The sequence below is a fragment of the Triticum dicoccoides genome, chromosome 7A (genome assembly GCF_002162155.2).
Source record: "Triticum dicoccoides isolate Atlit2015 ecotype Zavitan chromosome 7A, WEW_v2.0, whole genome shotgun sequence".
In the NCBI taxonomy this organism is placed as follows: Eukaryota; Viridiplantae; Streptophyta; class Magnoliopsida; order Poales; family Poaceae; genus Triticum; species Triticum dicoccoides.
Genome location: NC_041392.1, coordinates 200,409,401 through 200,420,369, shown reverse-complemented (window position 1 = coordinate 200,420,369; position 10,969 = coordinate 200,409,401). Strand labels below are relative to the sequence as shown.

Below are 10,969 nucleotides of genomic sequence, written 5' to 3'. Positions count from 1 at the left end.
CGTCGGCTGGAGCAACCCCTATGGCGGAACAGGTGACTGCCAGCCCTTGGAGCCAACAGACGACGCAGGAGTGGTCGCCCTAACCACCGCAGGAGAGGAAGGAACTGAGGCCTCCTGCCCCGGTCTCCCTCTCAACATCGGCACGTCGCCGATCGGCAACGATGACACCTCCACCCCGGTCCTCAACCGTGGTGCAGCATCGAAAGGAGAAGGGGAAGAAGGGGCCACCTACCCACGACCCCCCCCCCCTCGGTAGAGCCCTCAACCACTGCAAAGTCTAAGGGGGGAAGTGTGCCCTCTAGCACGTCATCAGACTCCACCCAACCGCTCCAAAGCCTAGGAGGAGCAGAAGCAGGCTCAAATGAAGCGAATCTCAGCATGCTCATAGGTACCGTAATAGAAGAAGCATCCCCAGACCCAGGCGCCTACAAGGTGGAACTCGACCCGTTAGCCGACTCATGCCCAACATCATCCCCTCACGCTTCATGTTCCCCGAACCATCATTGTTATCATGCATATCCACATCCATCCCTGCCATAGCCTCAGCAAAAAGATCTGTATCCTCAAACTCAACCTCAAGGTTGAAGACCACGCCCATGTAGGTCCACTTGACCACGTCAGGCACAAACTCGATATCGAGGACACTCACCAGCAGGCGGGCCACTCCATTAGCTCTGGTGAAAGCCATATCTACCTTCTCGGTTTGCCCGACCAGAATCCCCAAGCTAGCAACAACCCGAGCATCCTGAAGAGTCTTGTAAGGAGCCCCTGAGAATCGCAACCAAACCTGGGTGAGGGGCTTGCCCTGCGGCTCAACTCGCTTCCACTCATGGAACTCGAGGATGCACTCGGTACCAGGTACTCTGCATAACCCAAAACTCAGCATAGGCTCCAAGTCCTTCGATGTAGGAAAGTTAACCTTATAAGAGTTAGCCTCGAGATGAGTGAGCTCCCACTCAAAGTTACCTGGAACTAACTCAGTGAGCCTGTGCATAATTTGCGTCCTCAGACACATCACTCTTAGTGACTTTGACAATCCCTGTAGTTGTGCTCTGGGGTTCGTCAGGTATCTCCCTCGCACTAGGACACTCAAAAAACATCATCTCAGCACAATAGACTCCATAGATGGTGATACTCGACATCTGATCCCGCAGAATAGGGCACTCCCCCGTGTCATGCGCAGGCTTGAGGCAGGTATCACAAAGCTCGGTCACACACTCAGCAATAAAGTGAACTCTCTCTCCACAACGATAGCACAACATTTTCTCCTTTTTCCGCGCCCACTTGGAAGCTCTATCCACGTCAGATTTGTCAGCAGCCCCGATAGCCCCTGTCACAAAGGGCTCCGCCAGCGGCACGTCAGTGGAAGCCAGTGCAGTCACCACTTCCATAGCCTGCCTGGATAGCTCCGGCGCCTGACCGGAAGCATCGACCTCCGAGGATGCCGTCGGTTCCACCACAACAGGCGATGGAGGCTGGCGGTAACGGTTCCTACCACCACGACCACCGTGACCACCATGATGACCTCGGTATCCACCTCGCTGCCTATAATCAGGGACAGACGCCCCCTCGACAAAACCTCCCAGAGGGCCGTAGAAAGGTCGTTCAGCTGACCCATCACTCTGCCATGCGTAGCCACGCCCGCCACCTGCAGACGATGAGCCACGATGTTGTCCGTCCCCATAAGCATTGAATCCATCATCACCCCACTTTCCTCAGGGTGGACCTTTACAGCTGCGATTAGCCAGCGCACGAGCTGCATCCGCACTTCCCTCACCTGCCACAGGATGCGCTGGCGGAACCTGCGCTGGCACAACACGCTTCTGAGGCGGCCTAGCGACGTAATGTGGCGGAGGCGCAACTTGCGGCTGCTGACCCAGAGGTACTACCACGGCCGCACTAGGCGTCGACGGTCTTTGCTGGGTAGTATCGCGCCCCACAGCAGCAGTAGACGGCATCAGAACAGCCGGCGCTGGTGGCCTAAGGACCTGACCGCCACGCCCAGCAGCCGGCACTGCCCCCGCAGCCAGCGCGGGTCACGGCCCTGGCGGAGTGCCGCACCCAGCAGCCAGCGCGGGCCTCGGCCCCAGCGGCGCGCCACGTCCCGCCGGCAGCACAGGCCTCTGACCCTGTGGAACTCCACCACCTCGGTCGGCCGGTGCCGCCCCGGCGCCCACCGGAATCTTCAGACCGGTCGTGGCCGAACCACCCCGTCCCGCCATCACGAGAGGAGGGATACGAGTAGCCCGACCCGGACCACACTTGGCAAACCCCGAGGTTCCCCCGCGGCGACGAACCCTAGGGCGCAGCGACGGCAGCAGCTCGGGGCAAAATGATCTACGATCACTCGATCGCATGCAAGGGCCTATGGCGTCGGCAGACGTGGAGTCAGGGTTAGCCTGAGCATCATACCCAGCTAACCCCAGCCCACTCTGATTCGCCAGGTACTGGGCCTCATACCCATCCTCAATCCAGCCCAGATCCACACCACTCTGTTCGAGCCCACCCAGGCCTAAAAGAAAATTCAAATGCTGGATCCTAGTGGCTCGGATCTCAGCCGATCCGCCGGTCACCGCCGCCGCCGACGACGACTTCATTTTCTTCTTTCTTTGGACTAATTTCCACGCCCTGGCCTCGAAGTAATCAGAAAAAGTAGGTTTATGAAGACATACCTTTGGAAGAGGTCCTCGCCATGGCCGGATCGCCCATGCCGACGTACGACGATGAACAACCCGCCGAACAACCTCAACGGCGTCGTCGTCAAGTCCCTGTCGGGCCGGATCATCGAGGGGGATCGCCAAGTCGACGAGCCTCGCCACATCCTTCTCAGAGTAACCAACATGGAATGCCTCGCAAATCGCATCGGATGGCGTCGGTGAACTCGTCGGAGACTCCTCGCCGCCGGAGTCCCCATCCTCGTCTTCCGCATCGCCGGGTCGTCGCATAACGCCCAGAATCGGCCTCCTACCCGCCGATCACCGGTGGGAGAAGTCTCCCCCGGCGTCGCCTGTGGCGTCGCCCGCATTGCCCCGTCCCTCATCTCTCTCCACATCCTAAAAGGTCATCTGATTGATTTTACAGAAGACAATTTCCATTTCTCTATTGGGGGAGAATTTCACTTCCCCGGCCTCTGCACCAACTAGGGATGCATACGGTCATTTTAGTAGGAGTACCAAGATAAACATGGTCCTCATAAATTTTATAAAATGAGTATCAATATATTTTTTGATGAATGGTTCCATCACACATCAAACTTGATCCTCAATAAATGGGGGGAAAACCCTGTGCATCACCTGTCAATTCTAGCAATTGAACTCGAGTCGTTAGGCTACAAAACCGCATGCCCAACCACTGAGCCAAGGCTCTCTTTGCATGGTCTTAGGAATAGATACTTGACATGAAGAACAAACTAACTAGTCTAGCCCCGTCTTATATGGGTACCGTGGTCTAGGTTACATGATCCTAGTCGACTAGGGTCGAGGAGGGTGAGAAAATTGGACGACTCAAATGGGTTTCAGAGTTATTCAAGAGCGATCCTAGGGATTGGGACAGAAAGATTGTTAGACATCTTTTTTATCCTCATGATGCGGAAGAGATCTTAAAGTTGCGGATTCAATCCTCGGAGGATGGTTATTTCACTGCTTGGCATTTTGAAAAGAATTGATTGTTTTCAGTGAAGAGTGCATACAATCTGGCATTAAAGCTTAAGGATCGGAAAGAAAATATTGGGCAATCTATTGACGGCGAAAGGAGGTTGTGTGATATCATTTGGAAGGCCAATATCCCATAAAAGATTAGAATTTTTGGATGGCTTGCAGCATCTGATAGCATGATGGTTTAGGTTAATAGAGTTTTACATCATCAAACTATCATTTGTACTTGCTCTACCATGGGGTTGAGGATGAGATCACTTTTCACGCTCTTGTTTCTTGCCCCAAGGCTCCTGCACTCCGCTGGCATTGAGAGACATTTGGAATTTGTCAGGGGAAGAGGCTTATTCTCAGGCTGGTTACTTATTTTATTAGACTATAGTTAAGCTGTTCTCAAAGGGAGCACATTTTGTTTCTTTTCTGGAGAGCTTGACACTTGAGGAATGACTTGATTTCTGGGAAGAAAAAAAGAAACTATCACAGGCTCCGCTATATTTCTGGAAAGCTACTGGTCTTCCTTCATGTCATGTCAGGATACTAATGAGGTAGTCACCAATAACAAAGGAAAGGAGGTGGTGGCGGGTTTTGGTCCAAGAAACACCGTGGTGAGATCCAAAGAGGTGTGGCAACCGTCTCCTTCTAACGATATCAAGATCAATGTTGATGCACGTTTTGTGGAGAGTTTAAGTGATGCGAGCATCAATGTTGATGCAAGTTTTGTGGAGAGTTTAAGTGATGCGAGCGTTGGGGTGGTGGCTAGAAACTATAGTGGTGATCTCATTGTCTCATCTTGGGACTTTATTGGCTTATATGTTTTGGTGTGGATGAAGCGGAACTTCAGGCATGGCTTGCTGGGCTATATGTCGGTATTTCTCTTAACATGCCTATTTTTTTTAACTGGTGGTGTGTTTGTGCCTTCTTTTCTTGCAAATGAAAGTTTTGACAGATAACCGCTCATTGACCTCAAGAAGGAAGCGCTTGGCATTATCAGACTTCTGAGAAATTTCAAGTTGTCCAAAATAAATAGAAGGGCCAATTCAGCGGCTCATATGATTGCTAAATTTAGTTTTAGTTTTGATAATAGATCAGGTAGTTCTCTTTTTAATAGTTTCCCGCCCTGCATGACACCTGGCCACCTGCAATGAACGATTGTAATCACATTTTAAATTAATTGATATATGGAGAGGTGTTTAAAAAGAAAAATGGACGCACTGCTATGGAGAAAACGGGGAGAAGATCACCCACCTCGAATAGTGCTCTCATAAATAAAATGAGCTCAGTCAATGACGTGGGAACATGCAGTTGTTTTGCTGACATTGCGCATTTGATGAGGTGGATAAGTTGAATGTTAGGATAAATAAGATAGTGGAGACAAACTTCTCAGGTGCATAGGATTCACAAACAGGTGTATAACGGCTCAATTATACAATCCAAACTGCTCCACACAACTGCGGCATAGCACATACCACCGAAGCATACCGGTTTCGGTCAATGCAGTAGGAGATGTTCACGGTACACATCTCAGGTAAAAGTTTACATCCAAATTCATGGAGCAAACTAGCCCTAGAAACATAACTTACAACTCCTACCTCAAAGCAAAGCTATATCTGTATACATTTCTTTTGTACACATAAAACAGGATACAGGAATTATTAAAGAATGACCAATCTATAACATAAATCTGATTATGGAGTACCTAATAGTCGGCGCCGACGAAAATCGGCAGAAGTGACACACAAGAGGCCCCACCAACACTTGTTTGCATTGACCTTAGAACAGCGAGTCAAGGTATGAGTAGTTATAGAGGCGGCCATACTGAAGTAGGCTGCCGTAGGTCCTGTCCCAAACACCAACGAAGAGCGTGTCCGTGTCAGGGCTGAAAGACATGCCAGATATCTCACCAAAGAAATCCAGCTCTTGCCTCTTGTTATAATCACTTTTGACATCAAAGATGTGGACAAAGTCTGCCGGCTCCGCCATCGTCAGGAACTGACCATCTGATGTGTAGCGAATAGATCTTATAGCACCAAGGTTACCCCTCAAGACATGGAGAGACTGCGAGAGATTTCTGGCATCCCAAACCCGGCATGTCCTGTCTTGATTGCCAGTGGCAAATGTCCGGCCATCGGGCTCCAAGCCGATGCAAATGAGAAATCCAAGTGACCTTTCATAGAATGAATAGTCTGTGTCCAGATACAAAACATTTAATTTTATATTTTCAAATGCATAGAGAGGCACTCGCAAAATGCTTTAAACCTAACAAATGTGCATGTTTGATTTACCTTTCCTGAATTAGCATCAATAAGCAAAGCATCTGGGTCATCCCCGACAACGAGAACAAGCTTCCCATCAGGGCTCAAAGACGTGTGCTGCGCCAATAGAAGGATCAGTCATTGAAACTAAAATGTAAATTCAACAGTTATCCTAAATGTTACAAGTGACAGACAAGAAATTAATAGAATATTGTCCAGATATAATAAGAGAAGATGTGGAAAAAAAACAAAGTGATGGTTTAGCAGTTGGCACTGAAATTGACAAACGTATAGTTGGATTCCAGGGTCAAGCACCATGGGCCTTATGGTGGCGGTCAGCCAGAAGAGCCAGTAATGGAAGGAGCACATTCGGCACCAAGACTTATAAGCACTATCAATATTTAATCATTTCCTTTAATTGAGTGTTCTGATTGGATTAGATTTCTTCGAGTACACTTTGGTTGCCTCAACTGTTGGCAGACTCTAGGTTTGATCGTTCAGTTCAAAAGATTTAGTTTATACACATCAAGTTAGGTTTAGGAAACCATTTCATGAAGACAAATAAAAGCTGGAGCTTGTTAGAAATGATAGTATAGAAGTATTGCTCTAGATAAAGTATGGAATACCAAAAAAAAGTAAATGAAAATGTGAATAACAGAACTTACATTCACTGGCCAATCAAAGCGGAAATGCTTACATAACTGGTATCTTTCCATATCATATTCTCTTACACCGGAGTCGTTAATAGATGCAATGAAGTGAACAGCGCCACTGAAGAAATTATGGACCAGAGAAAAACATTAATATTAATTTCACTTTCAAAAGAATTCTTGGCAGCAGCTATTGATATGAGCTCGTTCCAACATTCTGATGAAATAAGTTCTAGGGAAGAGTAATCTTGTGGCTACAGTCCAGCTAGTTTCTTAATCTTTTAAGAATGTTCAGCAAGATTGAATCTTTAACAGCCGAGCATAACATTTACCTAGAGGTGTTGAATATCTCCACTGCATTGGTGATTGCATTATCATCATATGTTGTCCTGCAGCAAAAGCTTATTCCTTCTTGGTCCAGGTTCTGCATCACATTGACCAAGGTTAACATCAGAAAACTATCAGTGTCAAGAGCTCACAAATATATTCAGCATACTCAAGTTCGAAATAAATGTAATATGTTGTTACTTGCCCACTGAATTTGTAAATGAACAGCATCAATTTAACTGAATAGGAGGTGCACTAGCAACCAGGCGAGAAAATAGCTAACAGCACATTCACACGCATCCCCACCAGCAAACAAGAGAGGCAATGGAACCTTGTCATGTTTCCATAAGAAAAATGGAACCTCATCATTTTTTTTCAGGGAAAATGGAACCTCATCATATGCTACAAGCTAATACTAAGAGAGTGGGTTCAGATATATAACAAATACTCCCTCCGCCCTGAATTACTTGTCGCAGAAATGGATGTATCTAGAATGCGACAAGTAATTCGGGGCGGAGGGAGTAGCAGATAGTGACAAATTTAAGGGAACTATAAAGATAAATGCCTGCGGACAATTCGTATCCACAGAATGCAAGCCATGGGATCAGCAACAGGGGCATTGCAGTCAAGAAGACCTTCAGACTGCACAAGGAGGTTCTGTCAGGTGCCTGCAGCTTCACGAGAACTATGCACAAGAGGGAGAAGTCAGTGCCGAGGTCATGAAGCAAGTGAACAGGGGGAGGGGTGCAGACACACTAAGGTGACAAAGGTGCTACCGATGGCCAGTTGGCCACATGAAAGATGGGCCGGTGGGGTAGGGAAATTGTAGGGTGGGTGGGTCGGTGAGGCAGGAGAAACACAGATGATGGTCACTGGTAAGGTACTGTGGAATGGGCAGGGTAAGATGATTGTCGTGGCAAGATGCAGCTATCCACAAGTTTGGGTTCTCCCAGTCAATTGCGAGATAGAACTCCCCCAAAAAATTAGGGTCAGTGCAAAAACAAAGTGATAAAGTGATCCTACTTTGCATATTAGCTCTCCTTGGAAACCACCAGCTACTAGCAAATTATCCTTGACTGCCAGCGTACTAACTTGAGTCTGAGAAAACCCTTCTAATAAACTTCCTGGATGTTTCTGCAATGAAATAATAAAATATCATTAATAGAGGTAGAGCAAGAAATGAAACTGCAACCTAGGATGAAAATTTAGTAACTATAGACACTACCTCACTTGGTGCGATATGCCCTTCGACATTCATAATTTCTGTGTCCACACCACTCAAGGCTGACCAGTGTAGCACCGAGTAATGCGATATTAGGTAAGCATCATGCTTAGATGTAGCCCATACTAAATTTCTCAGCTGCAGGCATAGATTAACTTGATTAATTTCTTATTTAACATCAATGTATCAGAAGAAAAATAAAGGAGCATCAATTAAGACTGACAACAAGCAGCCTCCACATTTCTTTTAACCAATTGAAACAAAAATACATGCAGAATGATGGAACAGACAAGTCTTTGAACAGGTTAAACCATTATGTGAATAATATCCTCAAATAATAATAAGCAGGGTGGTTAATAGACCGATTGAACCAAGCCAAATAGAACCCGAAATTCCATGGGAGTTCTCGGTGGACTTTATTTTCACACAGTCGATTCATCTTGGCATAGAAAATACAATCATAGGCACAATAAGATACATTAATAATCAAAGATACTCTAGGCACCCCTTCAATTAATTCTTTATAAACGCATCTATCTGCAATAAGAGGCAGACATGGTCATAAAGATGGCTATCAGGTGCCACCGTGCCAGTGACAGGTAGCAGGTAGGACTGTTCCCCCTTCCCATCAGATGGTAAGCCCCTGAAGAACTACAGAATTGACCTGTTCTAGCTAACTACTAACAGAAATAGGTATTGTACAAACACAAATGTAGTGTTATGAGCTAAATTGGTAGACACAAACATTGCACATACATCACAAGTGATAATAGTGAACTGAAGAGAAGTAGAGAGCAAGTTGGTTACGATTTAAAAAGTTTCTCGATAGCCTCTCCACTGCCATCTAAATGGTAAATAAATAATTACAGGGGCAAATATAGATCGAATTTTTTATGACTGGGCACTTCCTGTGTAATACAGTAGTTAGGTATAAATGTTACATTGTTACAACATAATTTCGTGTATGAACATTTAGATAAAACTGCAGACACGTTGCAATTGAAAAAATGCGCCATTTAATCTTTTGAAAAAGTTTCTAGTGTCTGATAGTTTAAACGTTCAAATAAAAATTTCTCTGGTAATACTTTTATAATAAACCATCTTTATTGAAATGCAGGATTTATAAAAAAACACTCTTATATTATGGGATGGAAGGAGTACTTACTAAACAAGGACTTATAGGAACTCACCTGAAAATGTAGAATAGTAGATTTTACTGATCTAGTATTTCGCCTGAACTCATAATATGTTCCGTCTTTCTCAGTAGATTTGCATGCCTGTTTTACAGAAGTGCCAATCACAATGTCAGAATATTTTCTCCCACACAAATTAACTTATTTGAAAGGCATACCTTCATTGCTGTTTCTGCAGAATTAGGTACATTCTCGTAATTTTTGTACTGTAATAATCTTGTCTCCCTGTATCCTTCTCTGGTAAGTTCCAGGCGATCCCATGGTATTCCTTGAATGTCTTTTCCACGTCTTGCTTCTTCAGATGATGTGTCGGATGCCTTATTCTAAAGCAACAATTATTTCTTTTAGAGCATTCCAGTGACTATACAAGCAATGGGAATAGTCAAACAAAGTTTCATTTAGTCTTCCAGATACAAACTGAATCATATGTATCTTAGCTCTGGTGGCTCAAAAGATAAATAAGAACTTAAAAGGTAAAAACTATTGGATTGTTTTTCCTAACTCATTGGAATGCACTGATATGTACCATAACAAATTTTATGAAAGTTCAGCAAGCAAAGAGAGAAAAGATAGGAAAACGCAGTTTAAGAAACACCCAAGTTATACAGGAAGGGGACCATGGAAAATGTATAGGGCAACTGAATGCAAAATGAGGCTTCAAGGTTGTGTAGGCATGTAGCTATCCTTTGAAAGTGTGGTGTCACACTAATTCCAAACTTAACATAGCAGCAAGTCAACAATTTCAACTGCCTAGTTATCCCTTCATTGCTTAATACGACGGCACAAGTCAACAACCGGAGTAAATTAGCTAAAGAATACTGAAAAGCCTACACAATCAAATTAACAAAAATCGACAGACAGATACACACCGCTTCGGCATCCTCGTCATCCTCCTCATCAGAGTCGTCCCTAGCCTCCGGCCCTAGGTAATCTTCACCATCCATGTCATCTACCGGATTATCCATGTCGCAATCATCCTCCATGTCCTCAACATTGTGCTCCTGATAATGAGACATGTCTCAGGGCCTGCAAGCGCGACAGCGATAATCAACAACACATGAAACATAAACGGACCACCATCACCAGAAACTTTCTAGAGCAGTTCCACAATAGTCCTATAATTCAACACATCAATTTCATAACCCCGTGTTAAGATTCGGTTGCTCGCATCAAAAGAAAACGTTAGGAAAAAAATAGAATGTCCAAAGCAAGTTAGGTCTTCGTTACCAAGAAGAGAAAATCCGCGGGGGTGTATCTCCACGCCAGGCCAATCGGGCAGAGGGGGGTGGGAGGGGGAGAAGAATTCGGCCTGGCGCGCTTTAGGACGAGGCCTGGAGGCGCGACCGTGGGCGTAGGGGAAGGGGTGACACGGCGGCGCCGGGTTTGGGAATTAGGCGGTGCGAAAGGTCGAGACGGCGCCGATACCCGAGAGGAGAGGTCTGGCCGATACAGACAGAACTGAACGTTTTTTCTTTTCCTTTTTGAGGGACGTTTTTGTTTTAGTATTTCTAAAACAACTAGGATTTGGAAATTGTTCTATTCTATTTCGAATTCGTATGCCCATATTTATATTTGGTCATGTCTTTGCACCGTATTAAATGGAAATACATAAGATCATCTACAGCTGCATATGACAAATCGACGCGCTCAGGCGTTTCCGCACGTAATGACCGGG

General features: G+C 45.7%; 1 pseudogene; it reads right to left on the bottom strand.

The window, feature by feature from the left end:
* Window positions 1–5,041: 5,041 nt before the first annotated feature.
* LOC119330259 lies at window positions 5,042–10,751 on the bottom strand (annotated as a pseudogene).
* Window positions 10,752–10,969: the final 218 nt, after the last annotated feature.